General features: G+C 42.9%; 1 pseudogene; it reads left to right on the top strand.

Moving 5' to 3' along the window:
• The first annotated feature begins 1,446 nt into the window (after positions 1–1,446).
• LOC145416772 (uncharacterized) lies at positions 1,447–15,388 on the top strand (annotated as a pseudogene).
• Positions 15,389–21,158: the final 5,770 nt, after the last annotated feature.

Here is a 21,158-nt window from a genome sequence, read left to right as displayed (position 1 = left end):
ATAAATAGCTGAGGAAAAGATGTTAAGGAGCTTTCTTCACCGACGCGAATACGTGCCTTAAACTCTTCGCACCTAAGACGTATTTCATAATTAATTCTCTATGTGACCAGACGATGTTATTATATTTAAGAAAGACCTCTAGTGGTGACGGGAATAAATAAGGCAAAATACCTAATCCCTCCGGTTCTAAAAGTCTCTCCTAAGCTGAAGAAAATCGTCAAGAACTTACAAGAATACAAAAGTCATCGGAGGGAAGGAGCCAATCGTACAAAATGACTTAAAACTCTTTACGAATACGGAAACTGATATTGCCGAACGATACCTGAGAAAGAAGCGAAAAACAGAAAAGTCTGTGAGGACTATGAGGAAATACGGCTGAAAATCTCAAACCATTCACTCAGTGCCAATGAACTAGTGAGCGAAAGAAAAAAAAAAAAAGGGGGGGAGGGAGGGGTAGGATGGAAGAAATGGAAACAGATGAAACGCATCAACAGAATAAAAAATAATGCAAGAAGGGGAGAGAGAGAGAGAGAGAGAGAGAGAGAGAGAGAGATTAAAGAAAGTTTATCCAAAGTGAAGAAATGAAGATCTGAGTCCGAAAGAAAAAAGGGGAAAAAAGTTCGGAAACAGAAAATTAAATCTTTCCCAAGCAAGAGATAGATAAAATGGATAGACAGATAGATAGATATAGAAAGATATTGACAGACAGACAATCCAAAAAAAAAAAATGTGAACGAGACTGACAAAAAAAGACATTACAGTTTTATGCTGGGGAATAAAAAAAACTCATCCCATACAGAAAATTAAATTACTCTACCCAGAAAGAGAGAGAGAGAGAGAGAGAGAGAGAATAAAAAGAAACCACCTCAAAGAATACGACAAAAACAAAACCTCCGAAGTGAGAGAAAAAGGGAGGGGGGGGAAGAGAAAAATTAAAGCTAGCCTCACCCCCACAATACAATGGGGAATGTGGAGTAAGAGAAATAAAAACAAGAGATGTGAGGGTTTTGATCTCTCTCTCTCTCTCTCTCTTTTCTAATGTAAAAAAAAGAAACGCCATTACACAACAGGGATTCCAATGATTATAACAATTGGATAAACTATGCAGGTAGCAAACAGTCACAGTATTGAGAGAGAGAGAGAGAGAGAGAGAGAGAGAGAGAGTTTGAGCTGAGCAAGGGCTAAAGTGAGAACCCTTTTGTCCAGGCAACCTCTCACAAAATGCAGCGTCAGGTAAGCGGCAGATAAACATGCATGAAAGGAAGATAGCGTCCAGGTCATACGTTCTGTTTATATATGTGTATGTATAAAGAACTCTGATACACTGCACATATCCCGTAACCTACAGGTGTATGTATTTACGTATCTTTGTATGTACCGGTATGTATGTATGTATGGTAGTGTGTTTACCATAAATAAAATGAGAAACTTTTTACAACGGCTACAATGTCACCCACCCAAGCCTCACTTCCCGAGATTAAAAACGGCCAGAAGAAACACGTATCACTGGTAAGTACACGTAACGCTTTTCCCTTCATAATATTTCCAAAACATTTTTCAAACATCAGTCCCTTGGGAAAAAAAAACGTTTAAATAATGAAAATCGTGGTAGCCTACAGTGAAACAAAGACCTCTGTGTTGACCCTTTGCCTATCGACTAGAATCTGACACGCAACAATCGAATTTGCATACATGTCCCCATTTGCCCTCCTCAGTGAAGAGAGACAAGGAGGAAACAATTTCTGTCCAAGAGCCTGTCCAACCCAAGATAGAAACTCGGGTCCTTCCACCTGCAAACTGAATGTGCTAACCAATGCATCATCTAACCCCTTCTCTCTCTCTCTCTCTCTCTCTCTCTCTCTCTCTCACACACACACACACACACACACACACACAATGTCGAGCGACATGTCCTTCGGCATGTCTGGCAATTCTTAGTGGCATAAACATCAAGTTCTACTTAAATGAGATATGCGAGTACAGTAATGGTGTAAAATATACGGTACTGACAAAGGACGTGCAGTACAGTATTTCAGAGATCTTCGCACCGGGTAAAACAAAGGCCACACACACACACACACACACACACACACACACACACACACACACACATAACGAACCTGAGGTGACGTAAATGTATCGAGGAACACAACCATTTAGATGCTGGGTCCCTCTCCTATGATCTCACAGTTCCTTTTGTTCATATCGGCAGGGTACAGAGCTCAGATTTTAAAACACTTTCACCAAATTTAAATTATCAGTACAGGAACCCCCACAACACACGCAGAGTATAACTCCATATATATATATATATATATATATATATATATATATATCTACCTAAACTTTCACGATAAAGGAGACAAAAACGAGAACGAAACATACATTTAGATGCGTATCTCTCTCAGCCGCTCTCATTAATTTGTTTATACCGGCACCAAGACCAATACAGGAACATATACACACCTAAGAAAATATTGATAAGCCCCTTCAAACCAATTAAAATATAGTTGGCATAAAATGTTGCCGGGGGGAATAAACACTCAGACGTGAGTTCATTTTCCGCCACTCTCAAGCCTCCCCCTTGCTTCAATCAGCACAGTTCATGCATCACTTACACAAATCCAACAAAAACAATACAGCAACAGACACACATAATACAAGCTCCAGGTAGATAGACAGATAGATACATACATAAACAACCCACATCTTCAGCATCAAGGGTTCAGGTGGCATAAAATGTGGCACAGGATATAAATATTTAGATGTGAGGTCCCTCTCAGCAGCTCTCACACTCTCTTGTTTGTTTGCTAAATACTAACACTAATCCACCAAAACAGCACAGAAACACGAAGTACATCTATATAAACAACTTTATAACAATAACTCATATTAAAAAAAAAAAAAAAAATCCCCCAAAACTATTCAAGATGGCGGTGGCATAACATGTAGCGCAAGACGTAAACATTTAGACGTGGGGTCCCTCGCCGCCGATCTCACGCTCCCTCTTGTTTATACTAGCACCAAACTAAAATTTTAAGACATATCCACCAGAACCAATACAGGAACACCAAATACACATATGTAAATAATTCCATATCTCTTTATAACACAAGTTTATAAGAATGTTCCCCCGGATATTCACGATAACGGTGGCATAAAACGTGTAGCAGGACATAAACATTTAGATGTGGGGTCCCTCTCCGCGGCTCTCACGCTCCCTCTTGTTTATACCGGGATGAAGGAGCCCAGGCGCCGCACCGACAACAAATTTTAGCCGCGGTAATGAAAATTTACCGCTTGTAGGAGGTGGGGAGGGGGAGATATTGTGGGGAGGAGGGAGGGAGGGAGGGAAGAATAAAGAGAACGGGGACAAATGGAGGGATGGGGAGTACTATGAACTGAGTGAGATGGAGGGAGGGAGGGATGAAAAGAGAGCAATGAAGAAGAAAAATTGAAGAGGGAAGGGACAAATGGGAGGCATGGAGAGGAACGTGAGGAGGGAGATGATGGAAGGGAGGAGATGAATGGGAAGAATGATGGGAGAAATGAGAATGAGGAGCGGGGGAATATAGAGGGAAAGGGGGTGTGGAGAGAGAGAAGCCATAAGGGTGGAACACAGAGGCGCTGAGAGAGGGGAGGAAGCAAAGAGGGAGAGATGTAGAGAGTTAAGGAGGAAAGAAGAGGGAAGTATGGAGAAATAATGGGGGAAGAGTGAGGGATGAAGAGGGAAGGAGGAAGAAGAGCGAGACCTGGGAAGTATGACAAGGGATGGAGGAGGGACGAGTGACAGAGTGAGGGGCGAGAAGGAAGAAAGGAAAGGGAGCGGAATATAGAAGGAGAGAATAAAGGAGGAAAAATGTGAGCAAGATACAGTAAGGATGGAAGGAGAGGGGGGGAAGACTGGACAGGAAGACTGTAAAGAAGGAGGGAATATGGAAGGGGAGAATTAAGTGAAGGAAAGTTGGAGGAAAGAAATAACACGACACAAAGAAGGAAGGAATGAAGAGAGGGAAAAGAGTGAAGTAACGATTAGGGGGCGAGGGAAGACAGTGATGAGGGCAGGGAGGAAGGGAAGGAAAAATGAAGAGGAGAGGGGGGACGGGAAAAAAGTGTGAAGACAGGAGGGGGGGAGAGAGGAAGATGGTGGAGAGGAAAGAGAAAGACAGTGAAGAAAGATGGAGAAAGAGAAGGGAAGAGAGTGAAGAAGGAAAGAACGTGGGGAGGGAAGAAAGGGAGGGGAGGGGAAAAGAATAAAGAGGAAAGGTGGTGTGTGTGTGTGTGTGTGTGTGTGTGTGTGTGTGTGTGTGTGTGTGTGTGTGTGTGTGTGTGTGTGTGTGTGTGTGTGTGTGTGTGTGTGTGTGTGTGTGTGTGTGAGAGAGAGAGAGAGAGAGAGAGAGAAGAGGAAGATAGAAAGGTAGAGAAAGAGGAGGGTAGAAGATATATGGTGAGAGAAAGAAGGGGGGAAGAAATTTAGAATGGGGAGGGAAAGGAGAACAGAGGGAAACTGGAGAGGAAAATGAGGGAAGGAGAGTGAGAGACAAGAAATGAAGAGAAAAGAAAGACAAGAGAGGGGAAGGATACAGAGATGCAGAGAGGGAGGAGAGCCAAAAAGAGAGGAGGGGAAAAAGTACAGGGGAGACGAAATAAGTAGTAGACTGGTATGCTAATGTAAAGGAGAGAGAGAGAGAGAGAGAGAGAGAGAGAGAGCAAATGAAACCAAAGGAGACAACAATTGCATTAAAAAGGAAGTGTGTGTTTATGTATTCCTTCTTGGAGACTGTCTATTGTGTGTGTGTGTGTGTGTGTGTGTGTGTGTGTGTGTTTACCCGCAGCAATGAAGACAGAGGGGTACAGCGATGTGTAGTTACTTTAGGGTATTTGCTCGTTTGTGTCTGATTATCTCCAAAGTCCTAGAAAACACACACACACACACACACACACACACACACACACACACACACACACACACACACACACACGATCGTGGTTGAAACACATACCGGTACTGAACTTTTTTTTTTATCTTGAATAAAACTGATTCGCTTTCCGTAATGATGATCAGGAAATAGTACACCTGAACTTGATATACAGTATTTCTACCTTGCTTTACTAAATCCAATACATCCATCCACTACACAATCCTGTCGAGGTTCATCAGTAGCTAAGGGGCGCAGGGCTAGAGTGCTAAGTTGATATTCAAGGCCAGGATGACTATACTCCTTTTATCATAACCTGGCCCAGATTTTGCTGAGAGAAGCTTGACATTAAGTTTCTCTCATCACATATTACCTTTTTCTTTAAATGATGGGTTGTGAGAGGGAGGTAAAGGATATGAAATTGGCCCAGTAGAATGTTTTAAAGTTTGTGTATATGACTGTACTTGTGCCCCAGTTCTGCGCCTGGAGTGACAACTGGGAGGCCACATATCATTCTTAACCACCCACTACCTGCATACGTATATCTCTGTTTAAATATGTATACCAGGGCCTGTGTGTGGGGAGGGGAGGGTAGGGGGGTTGAAGTGGAGGAAAAATGAGAGAGAGAGAGAGAGAGAGAGAGAGAGAGAGAGACACACACACACACACACACACACACACACACACACACACACACACACACACACACACACACACACAAAAGGCAGGAAGAAAAACAGTCCAGAGAGGTAACAAGGGGCAAGATAAATATGGAAGCAGAGATTAAAGATATAGGAATAAGATGACAGCTGGAGGAAAAGAGGGGGAAGGGAAGAAATATATATATAAAAGAATGAGACGAGAGAAAAAGAGGAAAGGAGACGATTGATAGAGGGAAACACAGAGAATGAAGAGGAAGAGGAACAAAGGAAGAGATGGACTAGAGGATGAAGTTATGAAAAGGAAGATTAGAAAATACAGAAAAAGAGGAGGAGGAGGAGGAGGAGGAAGTGGAGCAGCGCCGCAGACCGTAAAACAAATGGTCCCAAGTTCGAACCCAACTATGGACAACCGGAACAATACAAACTGCCTGCCTTCACAATATAGACAACTGGCCATCACTATATATAATCCTACGTTCATTATATATCTTCCTTATAACTTCACTATGTAATCCTGCCTTCAGTTTATATGATAATATATAAATATATATGTATTAGAAACATACATTCATACATATAAACATAAACATATAAAATCTCTCTCTCTCTCTCTCTCTCTCTCTCTCCACACACAAACAAATAGCTACGCCAGCATCCACTAAAACACCACTCCCCCTCTCCCTTCCTCCCCCGTCTCCCTCCTTCCATCTCCCCCATTCCCCATTCTCTCTCTCTCTCTCTCTCTCTCTGTCACACACACACACATACACACACACACACACACACACACACACACACACACACACACACACACACACACACACACACTGTTACATCCTTCCTCCCCCTCTTCTCTACCTCATAAATACACAGATACGATTACACAAACATTATTCCCACATCATTCAACTCTCTCTCTCTCTCTCATAAATACACAAATACGATTACACAAACATCTCTTGCATCATTCAGTTCTCTCTCTCTCTCTCTCTCTCTCTCTCTCTCTCTCTCTCTCTCTCTCTCTCTCTCTCTCTCTCTCAGTATACGTAAACACATACACTCTAGCACCCACTAACGTACCTTTCTCTCACCATTTTCTCTCTCTCTCTCTCTCTCTCTCTCTCTCTCTCTCTGTCCGTACATCCGGGTCCACAACGATGGCCTTGAAGTGTGTAGTACCTCAAGGATGTAAGCACTCCTTGGGGGCTGCTTTGAGATGGGATGGGCTGGAAAGGGCTGGGGCGGGGCAAAGGAGGTAGGTAAGGGCTGAGAAGGGCTGGTAAGGGTTAAAAAGGGTTTTTGAGCGCTGTGAGAAGGGCTGGTAGAATTTGAAAAAGGCTACTAAGGGCCGTGGGATGGGCTGGTAAGGGTTGAGAATGGCCACTAAGGGCTGTGAGGAGGGTTGGTAAGGGATGAAAGGGCTGTTAAGGGCTGGTAAGGGATGAAAAGGCTGCTAAGGGCTGTGAGAAAGGCTGGTAAGGGATGGAACGGGCTGCTAAGGGCTGGAGTTGGCAGTGAAAAACGAGATTATAGAAAGAGTTGGTGATGGTTTGTAAGAAAGGTTACAGTAAGAGGTGATGAGGTCTGTGAGAAGGGCAGGTAGGGTAAGGGAAGTGAGAAAGTTTATGAGGAAGTGATAAGAACTGTGAGAAAGAGTATGAGAAGTTATGATGAGGACTGGACAGGGAGTGGTAAGGCCTGAGTGCTAGACAGTGGTGGTAAGGGATGAACGGGGCTAGACAGGGGGAAATGAGGGCGGAAGAGTGGTGGTAAGGGCTGAAGGGGGCTAAACAAGGGGTGATAAGGGCTAAAGGGGGCTAGAGAGGGGGTGGTAAGGGCTGGGGGGCTGGACAAAGGGTGGTAAGGGCTGGAGGGGGCTAGACAGGGGGTTGTAAGGGCTGGAGGGGGCTAGACAGGGGATGGTAATGGCTGGAGGGGGCTGGAAAAGGGGTGATAAGGGCTAAAGGGGGCTGGAAAGGGATGAAGGAAGCCGGAGAAGGAGTGAAGAGGGACTAGATAGGGGCACGAAAGTTAATGAAAGGGTGCATATGGCTAGCTGGTAAGGGCTTAAAAGGACTAAAGAGAAGGTGAAGGAGTTGAATGAAAGGGCTGGAAGGTCTGGAATGATAAATAAAGAGTGCATGAGGCTAGAGAGGGCTGCGAAGGCCTGAAAGGGGCTGGATTAGATGAGAGAACATCGAAGGAAAGAGGATAGTGATGAGGGAGGCTATGAAAGCGATGCAAAGGACTTGAAAGAAACTGTTAGTGCTAGAATCTGCAGAAAGGGTTAGGGATGGAATGAGAAGGACTGGATGGATATGAGTGGGAGATGATAAAGAAGAGGGCTGAAAAAGTCTGGATGGGAAGTGGTGAATTGAGTAGTAAAAGAAAAAAAAAGAAGGGCTAGAATTATATCACTAGAAAGGGTTGTCAAAGAATTGGAGGGGTTTGGATGAGATTTGGAGAGCTAGAATCGCCTAGAATGTTTTGGAAAGGGACGAAATAAACTAGGAAGAGATGGGATGGGTTGGAGAGGGATTTGACAGAAGAGAGGGGGGTCGGAAAGGTCTGGAATCGGATGGATGAGCGGGTGGGTTAGAGGGAATGGGATGGGCTTGTGTGGAATATTCAAAAACGAGAGAGAGAGAGACAGACAGACAGACAGAAAGACAGACAGAAAGAGACTAACTCCTTCTGTACGTGGTCCCCCTTTAAGCTCAGTAATTTGTCTAATGATAAAAAAACAAAATGAAAAAAACAGGTATTCCCCAGACAGGAAGTTAAAACAAGGGTCAGGTCTAAATCAATGGCACGTTTCCATTGTTCCCTAAATTGGGCTATGAGATTGTCGACTAGGGGTGAGAGAAATATGGGTAAGTGTGTGTGTGTGTGTGTGTGTGTGTGTGTGTGTGTGTGTGTGTGTGTGTGTGTGTGTGTGTGTGTGTGTGTGTGTGTGTGTGTGTGTGTGTGTGTGTGTGTGTGTGTGTGTGTGTGTGTGTGTGTGTGTGAGAGAGAGAGAGAGAGAGAGAGAGAGAGAGAGAGAAGGACAGGGTGAAGAGTACAGAAAGAGAAGGGGAAAGTTGTGAGAAGGGGGTTAGTGGGAAAGGGCTAGAAATTATTTAAGAATACAGACAGGGTTGGGAAGGGATGGAAGGGTTTGGGGAGGGTTAGAACAGGTTGGAGAATACTTAACAAAAGCTGAACAGTGTTTCAAAGGGCTAGGAAATACTGAGAAAGGGCTGGGAAGGACTAGAAAGGACCGAGGTGAGCTAAAGAGACCTATAAAGTTAAGGAATAGCTAGGTTTAGGAAAATAATTACGTAGGTTAGGACAAAAAGGGTTAAAAAATACCCAGGAAGCTAGAAATGGTTAGAGAAACTGAAAAGGCTAACGAGGATAAAGGAAGTCTGAATGAAGAGTAAAAAATATGGTTATAAAATACTTAAAAATATGGGAAAAAGTTGAGAGAATTAAGAAAGGACTGAAGAAGACAAGAGAGATAAAATGTGGAAAGTTAAGGAGATGTGAAATAGAGCTGGACGGGGCTCACAGGAAACCAAATACCAAGTGGAAGCCGATGAGGCCAAGAGTGGGATTCTGAGGTGTAAAATGGCTTTACAAAATGGGAAAGGAATAGAGAAAAATCTGAAAGGAATAAAAATAGGCTGAAAAGTGTGAAAAAAACACTGTGTAAGGCAGCGGAATGAAAACTATTGAGAAAGGGACACAAAACAACATTAACGAGGGCTGAGAAGTAAAGGAAATGACCGAGAGCACAAAGGAGTACAAAGGAAATACAGACAACAGATACCTATTGGCCCATAACGAGGGTATCTGCTGGTGTGAAGCGAAACTTTTTCTACTAATGACCTATCGTGTGTGAGTTTGATGGTAACTAAATAAACCGATTAAAAAAAAAAAAAAGGTAGGAAGTGGGGAAAGATCCGAGATGGGATGGGAAAGTCTAAAAGAGGAAAAAATAAAATAGGAAAAGGCTAGAAAGAGTTTGGGAAGTGTATACAGTAATGGGAAGACCATGAAAAAGATGTTGAAAAGGGGTGGGGGATGAGGAGGGCTGACAAGTACCGAGAAACCGCTGGGGAGACCTAAAGAGAGTTAGAAGATCCAGAAACGCGTGGGAACTGTTTGAAGAAAAAAGAAGCATGGAAAGACCAAGATAAGCCTGGAGAAAACGGGTGCCAAAAGACAGGTTGAAAAGATACATAAAGGGCACTGGAAGTCTAATAAGGACTGCGAAAGTTTTCATATTAAAAAAAAAATTATATATATATATAGTGCGTGAATATACTAAAACAAAAAACGGGTGGAAAGTGTTAAAAAACGAGATGGGGAAGGGAGAAACGTTTGGGGAGGGGAGGGGACTGGACAAAAGGGTGAGGGCGGGTGTAATATCTAGCAGTGATACCATCTGACTGAGGCACTCCCACAATGGCGCAGTCACCCCTCCACTTGCACTGAGAATGAGAGAGAGAGAGAGAGAGAGAGAGAGAGAGAGAGAGAGAGAGAGAAAGAGAGAGAGAGAGATTAAAAATGAAGGAATGAAAATATTTTATACAAATACTGAATACACAACACACACACACACACACACACATATATATATATATATATATATATATATATATATATATATATATATATATATATATATGTCTGTATATGACTCAGAAAAAGACAGACAGCCTGACAGACAGAAAGAGGAAGCGGGAAGGAAACAAAATGGTAAGATAAGAGGCGTGGGAAAAAACGAGACAGAGAGAGAGAGTTTTAAGAAGAGTGACATTGGAGTTACGAAATGCGGAGGGTGAGAATGGAAGGAGGGGGGGAAGGAAGGGAGGAGGGAGGGAAGGAGAGGAAATGAGGGATGGAGGGAAGGTGAGACGAAATGGGAGAAGAGAAGGATGGAGGAAATGGTAAGGGAGGAACTGGAAGAGGAGATAGGAGAGATGAATATAGAAGAGCGGATAGAAGGGACTGAGGAAGAAGAGGATAAGAGAGGAGAAAGAGGTGTTAGATAAAGAGAGGTAAAGTGGAGAAACGAAACGGATGGAAGGGAAATTAGGAATGAACGAAAAAAAAAAGTAAGAGAAAAGATGGGAGGGAGGAAAGAGGGATGGGGAAAGGGAGGGAGGAAGGATAGGAGTCGGAGAAAGAGAGGGTGATTAAGAGATAGGGGGATAAATAGGGGAGGGAGAGGGAGAGGCAGAGGGAGAGGGAGAGAGAGAGAGAGAGAGAGAGAGAGAGAGAGAATGGGGGGAATGAATGAAAGGAAAATAAGATTGAAGGAGGAAGGAAGTAGATAGGAGAAGGAAAGAAGAAAACAACAGAAAAGGAAGGAAGGGAGAGAAAAGAGGAGGAAATAAAGGAAAGAAAAACAGAAGCGAAATAGAGAAAATAGTGAAGAACTGACGATTAAAATGGTAAAAAGGAGAGAGGAGTGCAAGGGAACAAGGGGCGACGAATGGAAGGAAGAAGTGAAGATAAGATAAAGAAAGGTAAAGAAGAAAGGGTGAGGAGGAAGAGGAAGCAGAGAAGAGAGAGGAAGGGAGAAATGAAGGGAAAAGAGGGACGAGAGAATGGAAAAAGAGGAGTCAGGAACTAGAATGATGGATGGAGAAGGTAAGAGGGGAAAAGAGATGAGGGGGAAGGGGAGGCAGAAGGAATGGAGGAGAGATAAGTCAACAACATGAGTGTGGTACCTACTGATGGGTGGAGAGAGAGAGAGAGAGAGAGAGAGAGAGACTAGTACATTATTCTCTCTCTCTCTCTCTCAGCCAGACACCATTATGGAAGCCACAATGCAACGATAACTGTGCCTCATAAACAAATAAAAAGATAATGGAAAAACACGAACGGTTGGCTGAAGCTGCCCACTAAAATCTCTCTCTCTCTCTCTCTCTCTCAGCTGGGTATATTCATTTCTTTCAAAAGCAAAAGATATTCACAACCATTTACATTCTTGCAACCGAATGACAAAATTATTCAGTTTCCAAGTTTTCTCTCCCTCTCAGTGTTAAAAAGTTTCCTTCTTAAAAAAGTTGGATCTCTAAGGTGCAGGGTGGTCCATAAATTGCGCATATCAGTTCTTGCGTGATGCGAGGACGGCCCATTGAATTTTTTAAATCAATTATGCAGCCAATGAAAAGGAGGTGGAAAATAATGCAGGGTAAAGACTGGTAATACTGAGCCGTCCTGCACACACGCGAGAGAGAGAGAGAGAGAGAGAGAGAGAGAGAGAGGCAGACAGACAGACAGACCGAGACAGAGACAGAGAGATACTGCTCCCCATTCTCTCCCTCTCCCCTGACCATTACTTTCATTCCAAACCAAACTTCCTCTTTCTTTTTCCCACCCTCCCTCCCTGTCTAGCAATAATACGAGAGAGAGAGAGAGAGAGAGAATCAAGCTACCACGCCAACAGTATAGATAGACTCACATAGGGCTTGTCTCAGCTCCCGTGTACTCGTGGGCTTAGAAGGCGCCCTAGCACTCCTTCACAACTATATTTCTGAACATGACAAGTTGGCCATTTTATTCCCATGACGTTGCTACCATTTCCGTTGCTACCTTCAGACGATTTTACATACCTAAGGGAAGACTTATCGAACTGGAAGGGTTAGATATAGCTTTCAGTAACCATTTCAAACGTTGGGTCTTTCTTATGCTGAATTAAAATCAACTAGAGGTAACAAAAAATAATGTCATCGTAGAGAATGGATTTACTCCCATGACGTGTTTTTTTCCAACTGAAGACGCTTTTATTTTACTTCACTAGGCTTCAAACAGGAGGGTTTGGACCTTATTAACTGTTACGGTAATTTCTGGTGGTAACAAGTGTAAATAAAAGAACGTATGCTAAAATCTACTGGAAATGGATAGGGAGTACAAATCCCCTTCAGCTGATAAAGTCCTATGATTCCTAAGCTCTCTCTCCCCATCCATCCGTCCACCCGACTGCTCCCCGCCCGCCCACCCACCCGTCCCACTGGCTCTCCCCTCACTCACTGGCTCACGGACTCTCCCCCAACCCTCCCACACGAAAGACTCTCTCTTCCCATCCATCCGACCCATTAACTCTCCCCACCCACCCACCTAAAGACCCCCCCCCTCTCACCCATTGATTCTCTCCTCACCCATCCACCCAAGGACTCTCCCCATCCTCCCATCCCACTGACACTCCCCATACCCATCCAACCACTGACTCCTCCCACACACCCATCCCACTGGCTCTCCCCATCCATCAACCCACTGCTCTCACCCACCCTCCCATCCCACGAGATCACATGTTACCGGAAAAACAAACGAGTTAAAAGAGTGGAAGAGATTGTATCCTACAAGGTGAGAAAAAGAATGGTAAGTTTTTGCCCCCCCCCCTTTCTCTCTCTCTCAATCTACAGTATATATCAATCTAAAGCGCAGGAGTCAGTTTTACCGAACACACTCAGGTTACACGAAGTATACACACACACACACACACACACACACACACACACACACACACACACACACACACACACACACACACACACACACACACACACACAATTACAACCTGTAAGCCTGTCCGTCATAAACAGCGGAAAATCCAGGCATGAAATTTTTACATGCGTCGGGGAGAGAGAGAGAGAGAGAGAGAGAGAGAGAGAGAGAGAGAGATGGGGCTAATTGGATAAAGCAAGTTAAGAGTTAATGATTGCGGGGATGAGTTACATGGGCAGAGAGAGAGAGAGAGAGAGAGAGAGAGATGGGGCTAATTGGATAAAGCAGGAGTTAATGATTGCGGGGGTGTTACATGGGCAGTGAGAGAGAGAGAGAGAGAGAGAGTGTGTGTGTGTGTGTGTGTGTGTGTGTGTGTGTGTGTGTGTGTGTGTGTGTGTGTGTGTGTGTGTGTGTGTGTGTGTGTGTGTGTGTGAATATTGCTACCACCAGATGATTTTACTAACATTATGGGAGACACGTAATGAAGGGGTTAAAACCAATCACCATTAACTCATCCACCACGAGTTGTTCCAAAGCTGAATAAAATCGTCTGAAGGAAGGAAGAATAAGTTTTAAAAAGGTGTCATCACGGTGCAGGGGTCAGTCAGAGCTGCGTCCTTCTCCTCTGACCTACATTCACCTAAACTTAACACCTTTAAGCCAATGACGTCTCTTTCACTTCGTTCTTGCTAACTCCAAACAATTTCACGGAGCAACTTTCAGCATGGGAAGGTTAGATAAAGGCCTCAATTAAAACCTTCAATACGAGGCCTTTGCATAAAATCGTCTGGCAGCTAAAAAACAAACAACAACAACAACAACAACTAATAATAATAATAATAATAATACCGGTAGTAGTAGTAGTACTAGTAGCAGTAGTAGCAGTAATAATAATAATAATAAAGATAATAATAATAATAATAATAATAATAATAATAATAATAATAAAGGGCGTCTCAGGCCAAATGTGTTATTCCTACGACTACCATATTTACCCTCTGCTGAAAAAATAGTCTGGTGTTAGCCTAAGTGAAGTTTGTACTGGATTATACGAGAGTGAAATGGTCAATCCAGAGTATTTTTTACCCATCTTCTTGCCAATATTTCCCTCGTCTGGGAGAAAAACCTTCTGGTATTAGACTGAATAAAGAGAACCAATCGTGTCAGCAGCGATGAAAGGGTTTATCAATTCCTCATCGAGTTAACCCAACTAGGTCCTTTCTGCTTAACACCTGCTGCCTCCAGACGAGTTTATCCAGCTTAAGGGAGACGTTTAGAACCAGAGGGGGTGAGATGTGGCATTCATAAACCAGTTCATTACAAGAGGTCCTCCCTGACGTAGATAGTGTGATAGTAGGGGGGGGACTGAAGTGAAAAATACGTCCGACAAATGAAGAGCTAACACAAACATCATAAACCTCTTTCAGCATCAGATCCTCACATTAGTTTTTTCTGTAATCTGCTTGACATACTGACTGTAATCCGGTTGACATACTGACTGTAATCCGGGCTGACATACTGACCGACATACAGGCAGAGACTGACAACTACTGTACACTGAGTAACAGAAAAACGAAAAGAGAAATAAAACAGAAAAAAAAAATCAGTGCATATCCTACTCACTTTCTGGAGAGAGAGAGAGAGAGAGAGAGAGAGAGAGAGACAGACAGACAGAGACAACGACAGAGAGAGACTGGAACAACTTAAAGAGACAACTTCGATTGGAAAGAGAGAGAGAGAGAGAGAGAGAGAGAGAGAGAGAGAGAGGAAAATGGAAATGAAGATGAAAAACGCAGAACAACAAAGAATGAATGTAAAGTGAGAGGGGCAAAGAAAGAATACAAGAAGCATGGAAAAACTACTGAAAGGCGAGACGGCAAGAGGGAGGAACTGGAAAGGAGGAAGACAATGAGGAATATGGAAGAAACGAAGCTAAGAACGCTGTACTGTAATTAAATAAGAGGAAGATGAGAAGACAAGAGAGAAACACAAGGCGAAACTAAATGGAATAAAAAGGAGACAAAATGTTAGAGAGAGAGAGAGAGAGAGAGAGAGGTACAGGAGTATGGAGACGAATGAGTAGGTAGTAAGGAAAGGACAAAGAGGGCCATAGGGGGACGAAGGGGTAAATGAGAAGAGGAAGATGAGCTTGAGTTGGAAAAATAAAAGAAAGAGGAGAAGCACAAGAGGAAAGAAAATAGGGAGAGAAAAAGAATTAAGATACAAGAAGAGAGGATGAAGGGAAGAGAAAAAGACAAGAAAGATAAAGGACGGAAGAAAAAGAGGAAGGAACAGAATGAGAACTAAGATAACAGAGGGGTGATGGAGAAAAGGAAGAGGCAGAGAAGCTGGAAATAAAAAAAGGAAGTAAAGAAGAAATAATTAAGGAGCTTCAGGGACAAGACTGAATAAGACCAGGAAAAGGAAAAGAAGTTATATCCAGAAGAGGAAGAATTATACAAGAAACAACTGTTATACAGAAAGGGAAGAATGAGAAAGAGTAATAGAAAGAGAAATATGAGAAGGAATGTGAAAAATAATTAAAGAAATATGATAAGGAATGAAAAAAGGTGAGAAAGAGAAAATATGAGAATGAAACAAGAATGAGAAAGAGAAATATGAGAAATGAGAAAGCAATGAAAGAAATCAGAGAATGCAAAATGAGAAAAATGAGATAAAATAACATGATGAGAAGGAAGAGAAAGGAACAGAAGAAAGAGAAGGAAGGATGCGAAAAGAGTAAGAGACAGGGGAATATGAGAGCAGAGAGAAAACAGGAGAGTGGGCGTTGAGAGTGAAGCATATTACATTCCCGAGCAAGTGCCAAATTTATGGTCTGACTGATTCTAGCAAGAGTAATATTAATGTTGGTTGTAAACGAACGGAGCGCACGATTGTTGAATTTATAAAGGGAGAGAATATATCACTATGGTACTAGAGGTGATGCAGATAAAGATAAAAATAATGCAGTAGTAGTAGTAGTAGTAGCTGTAATAATACGTATAGTAATGGGAGAGGTAATAATAATTATAATTCGAAGAAGATGATGATTATGATAATGATGAAGAAGAGGAATAACAACACGAGAAAAACAGAAATGGTCAATGTCTACTTCTACCACCGCACAAATAATAATAATAATAATAATAATAATAATAATAATAACAGCAGCAGGCGATAAATAACAACAGCCACCAACACCAGTAGCACGCCACCACCAATATCGACTGCCAATCTTTAAGGGGCGAACGTGAGACTTTCTTTAATTTTCGCTCAATCTCGGCAAGAGGTCTGCTCCACACCTGGGATTAACTTCTTCGTTACCGTGGCTATTTTGGTTTATTTTTGCTTCGACCAGATAATTACTGAGACCACTGATGACAGCAAAAAAAGAAGGTATTAAAGCGCCGAATTATATCAGCACCTACCTTGATGTGACCCGAGGTTTTAAATAAGCGTGGGGTTGACTAACGGTGGAGATTTATTTACAGTTATCTCCCATATTGCAGAGGGAGGGCAGCCTGATGGGGGAGGAAATGTTGACATGGGGGCGATATGTTTGTGGCCTCTCCATCCGGGATTAACGCATGTGGGTACTGACAGATAGACAGATTATGATTTCAAAGCTGGTATAGAATAACTTTAACCTGGTTCAATGTACCTCCAGTACCTCCTTCACTCGTCATTTTACTGTATTCTCGTTACCAGCGGACGACTTTATTCAGCTTAGGGAACCACTCGTAGTGCAAGAGTAAAATGGTGGGGATTAATGTGGTAATATACTGTATATCAAATGTTCATCGATTTCAATTATTCATCATCATCAACTTGCTGCCAGCGCCATTATATTAATTAATCATCATCGTCATAAATTCGTCACCAGCGCCATTATATTAATCATCATCAACATCAACATCCCATCCCTATTTACTACTGTGCAAATCAGCAGTGAGCAAAACCCATGAACAGGAAAAGGAAAACATAGAGTATCAGTGTGAATTGACCCAATACGCACTGTATAATACGACTAAAGTAGCCATTAATTTCGATGCAATTCGCTTGATAACTGGGCTAACTATGATATACTGGAGTTAGCAGGTAATTTAAGTTTTCTTTCCTTATTAATATATTTAGAAGAGGATATAGTGGAGTTAACCTAGCCATTTCATTTCACTTTCGTTATTAATATATTTAGAAGAGGATACACTGGGCTTAACTACTGTATGTCATTTATTTCACCTTTGTTATTGATATACAGTATTTAGAAGAGGATGCAGTGAGATTAACCCAGCGATTAATTTCATTTTTGTTCTTAATATATTTGGGATACAGTGGGATTAACATGACTATTTCTTCCAATTTATTTTCGTTTTTAATCGATATACCTCAATTCATTTTCGTTATTAACCCTTTCAGCCCGAGCAGATGTGTCGTGTTTAGTTTATTCTTCCTAACATCGAGTAATTTTACAAATGTAACTCCTTCAAATGGATAACGGGTTTTTATTACAATCTTGCTATCTCCTATTTCTCCCTACCTGCGATCTTGCTATCTCCTTTTTCTCCCTACCTACAATCTTATTATCTCCTTTTTCTCCCTACCTACAATCTTGCTATCTCCCTTCTCTCCCTACCTGAAGGAGTTAAATACAGCCTTTATTAACCCCTCCAGTATGAGACTTCCTAATCCGAATTAAATCATTCAAAAGTAGCACCAATAAACTAAATACGTATCCAAAGGGTGAGAGATGCTGAGTGGCCCATTCCTGGAAGAGAATAAGTATAATTAATTTGAACGCAGAGAAAAGCATCAGTGAGTCCCATTTGAGCTTAAGTTTGCTCTTCCAGGTAAGTGGGTTTGGTCTGGGCTTCGTGGCTTGATAAATGGCTGGTCTTGGTTTTGTGTGTGTGGGTGGGTGGGTTGGTGGGTGGGTGGGTGTTTTCTATCACTCGTTTTTCATGATAGTTTAAGGGCTTGGTCTTTGCAGGTGCTGACCGGGTGAAATGGTAAAGGGAAAGGGGAGGGAAGTGGAAGGGAATGCTATATATCTAATAAAGTGGGGGGAGGGGGGGGAATGGCGAGTAGGAGATTAGGAGGGAGTACGGTACCTAGTGGAGGGGGAGGTGTAAATCTGGGTATTAACCTCTTCACACCAATAACTTACTTAGCAGCTCATTCTTACAACCCCCTGACTATATTCAGTTTAGCAAAGAAACCTCTAACTGAACGAGACAGAGAGGTTTAGTTAACCTTTTAGAGTTTAATAAATAGTTTAATAAAGTCGGAAACAGTAAAAACAAACTAAAATATGTCAGCAGACTCAAGAGGTTACAAGGAAGGAGGGCAGGGTATGGAAGTGGGTAATATATAAAGGTAGAGTACGGAGGTGACATCAGAAATGGAACAGAATAGAGAAAAAGTGGGCACGTGAGAGGAGACAGTGGAGGAGGAATATGGATATGGGTGTTAAAGATGGGGAAGGGTGTGGAAGAGTATGCAGTATGCGAAAAACACTTTGCGGAGGCGGGAAGGAAAGCTTAGAAATGAGTGTAGGATAACAAGGAAAGAGGGATGGGGAGAGGGGAGTGTGTGGGAAGGGATAAGGAAAGTTTAGAAATGGGTGTAGGATAACAAGGAGAGAGGGTTGGGAAAACGGGAGTGTGTGGGAAAGAATAAAGAAAAGGTGGTCAGTGCAGGAACGACGTGGCGGTGGGCGGAACATGGAAAGGGAGGTTGTGGGAGAGGGTGCATATAGAAAAAGTGGGTGGAAGGTAGGGAGAGTGTGTGGAAGTGGGTGTACAAAGGAAGGAGGAGGGGGAGGAAGAGGGTAGGGTAGGGAATAAATAACAGTAAACTGAAGGTAGGGAGAAGGTTGCTGAGGAGTGTACGACTATGCGGTATAGGAGAAAATGGAAGCTAGGGGGTTAAGCGCGTAAGTGGGTGTGGGATGTAAGGGAAGTGGGAGGGTGTGGACCAGGGATGAAAGTGTGGTTGGGTGAGATGCTATGAAGGAGGGGGGGGGGATGGAGAGGGTGTGACAAGACGGGGAAGGATGAAACAAAGACTACAGGCTATAGTGAAAAAGTGGGTGGAAGGTACGGAATGAGGAAGTGGGTGTGGCAGAGAACAGGGACAATGTGGAAGAAGGTATAACCTATAAGGAGGGTGGGGGAAGTGAGTGGAAGATAGGAAGAGAGTGTAGAAGTGGATGCACTGAAAAAAGTAGAATGTGGAAGAGGGTGTTTTATGGAAAAAATAGGTGAAAGACCAAGTGAAATGCAGATGTAGAGGTAGTTTAGCCTGCCAGAGTAGGGGTGGGGAGGCGGGACGGAACGGGATATAGGAAAAGATAGTTATGTAAAAGGTGAGGAGGGGTATGGAAGTAGGTGCAAAACAGGGAAGCGGAGGAATGTGCAAGACGGGGTGGCCAATAAAGAAATGTGGGTGGAAGGTTGGAGAGCATGCAGAAGTGGATGCTGGCTTTTATAGGGGGTGGGAATGGGGAGGGTGTGGATCAGAATACAGAAAAAAATGGTTTGTGGAGAGGGCTGTAGAAGTGGGTCGACAGGGAGGAGTGGGTAAGGATGGGTGGTGTGGTGGGGCTGAATGCCAAACCCGAAGCCTGAAGGGGAGGGCGTGGTACAGATGGGGTCACACACACATACGAAGCCGGCACACCACCTGCAACAACTCGGTGGTTTGGTCGGTTTGGCACTGACCTCATTTTTCGGGGACGCTCTGGAGTGGGTTCGAGACTCAAGTGTTCGTTACTTGAACCTGTGGAGTGGTCACTCACAAGCTAAAGTCTGTCCACAATAATCACATAAACACAATTTATGCATACCAGTGTCCACCACCACTAACATCTGCTTCATCGTTTGTGCCTAGTATCTGTCCAACCCTCCTCTGTACCCCTCTATGACTACCCATTTTAATTAACCTACCAAGATCAACACCACAGCACTCTCTAAGGTACTAGTTACTCCGGTGTCACTGTCTGTTCCTTGTCTTTGTCTTTCCCTCCATCACTACTCCCCCTCCCCCACCTTCATTTAAACTTGTAACCAAAAGCTAACGTACACCATAGCACTGTCTATTACCGTACCATCACTATCTCCCATTTCACCGCCTGTGCTTTGTATCTGCCCTAACTCGCTCCCAAACTCCTCTAGGACCTTACCTTTCTCACAACACACCAGCCAGGCCTCTAATGGAATGACAGGGGGAAGAGAAAGGGGTCAAAAGGCGGATGACGCGGAATACATAAAAAAAAGGTTGGCCTAGGTGGAATGGGGTGGAAACGGGTACGGTAACTAATGTGAAAGGGAAAGTCAACATGAAATCGTGAACATCATCATCATCATCAAAGCCATCTTTACTCTCATTACCGATCATCCACATTTTCATAACTATCTTCACAATCATCTACAACTGCAGTATCATCGTCATCGATATTATCATCATTCACCACTTCAAAATCATCTTAAAAATCATATCTACAACTTCATCATTATCATCATCATCATCTACACTTTCATGATTATCTGCATCACCATCACAATTCAGGTTTTACTCTAGTTAAACAGAAGCCAAACAATTATATAATACGGAGAATTCTCAGGGTAGTCTCCTCATGGGTTTAGGCTTTAATCGCAGAGAGCTTACATATTCCAACACCTCCCACATTCTGCATTTCCCTGTCAATTAGCCTAACATTACAGCCAATGTCAGTGCCTCTCTCAAATACCACGATCACCTTACCCATGCATACATTTACTGTTATATGATACCCACGGAATAAGGAGAGCAAACCAGCCAAAAATTAGTGTTCAGATAATTAATTGATGTTAACTCCTTCACAACAATGACGCATTTTCGAGTCTCTTCCTTCTATTGCATGACCATTTTTATTCTGCTTAGGAGAGATTTTTCGAACTGGAGGGGTTAGATATATGAGTCTTCATCAAACCCTTCCATACAAGAAGCTTTTCCCGGGTTGAATAGAACTGTCTTGATGAACATAAAAAAAAAAAAGTCATCGGACTGAAGAATTAAGGCGTGTTTATATTTTATGCAC

Source organism: Coenobita brevimanus, chromosome 107, assembly GCF_032717465.1.
Source record: "Coenobita brevimanus isolate Jiangsu-jjx chromosome 107, ASM3271746v2, whole genome shotgun sequence".
In the NCBI taxonomy this organism is placed as follows: domain Eukaryota; kingdom Metazoa; phylum Arthropoda; class Malacostraca; order Decapoda; family Coenobitidae; genus Coenobita; species Coenobita brevimanus.
This window is presented reverse-complemented; position numbering and strand designations above follow the sequence as displayed.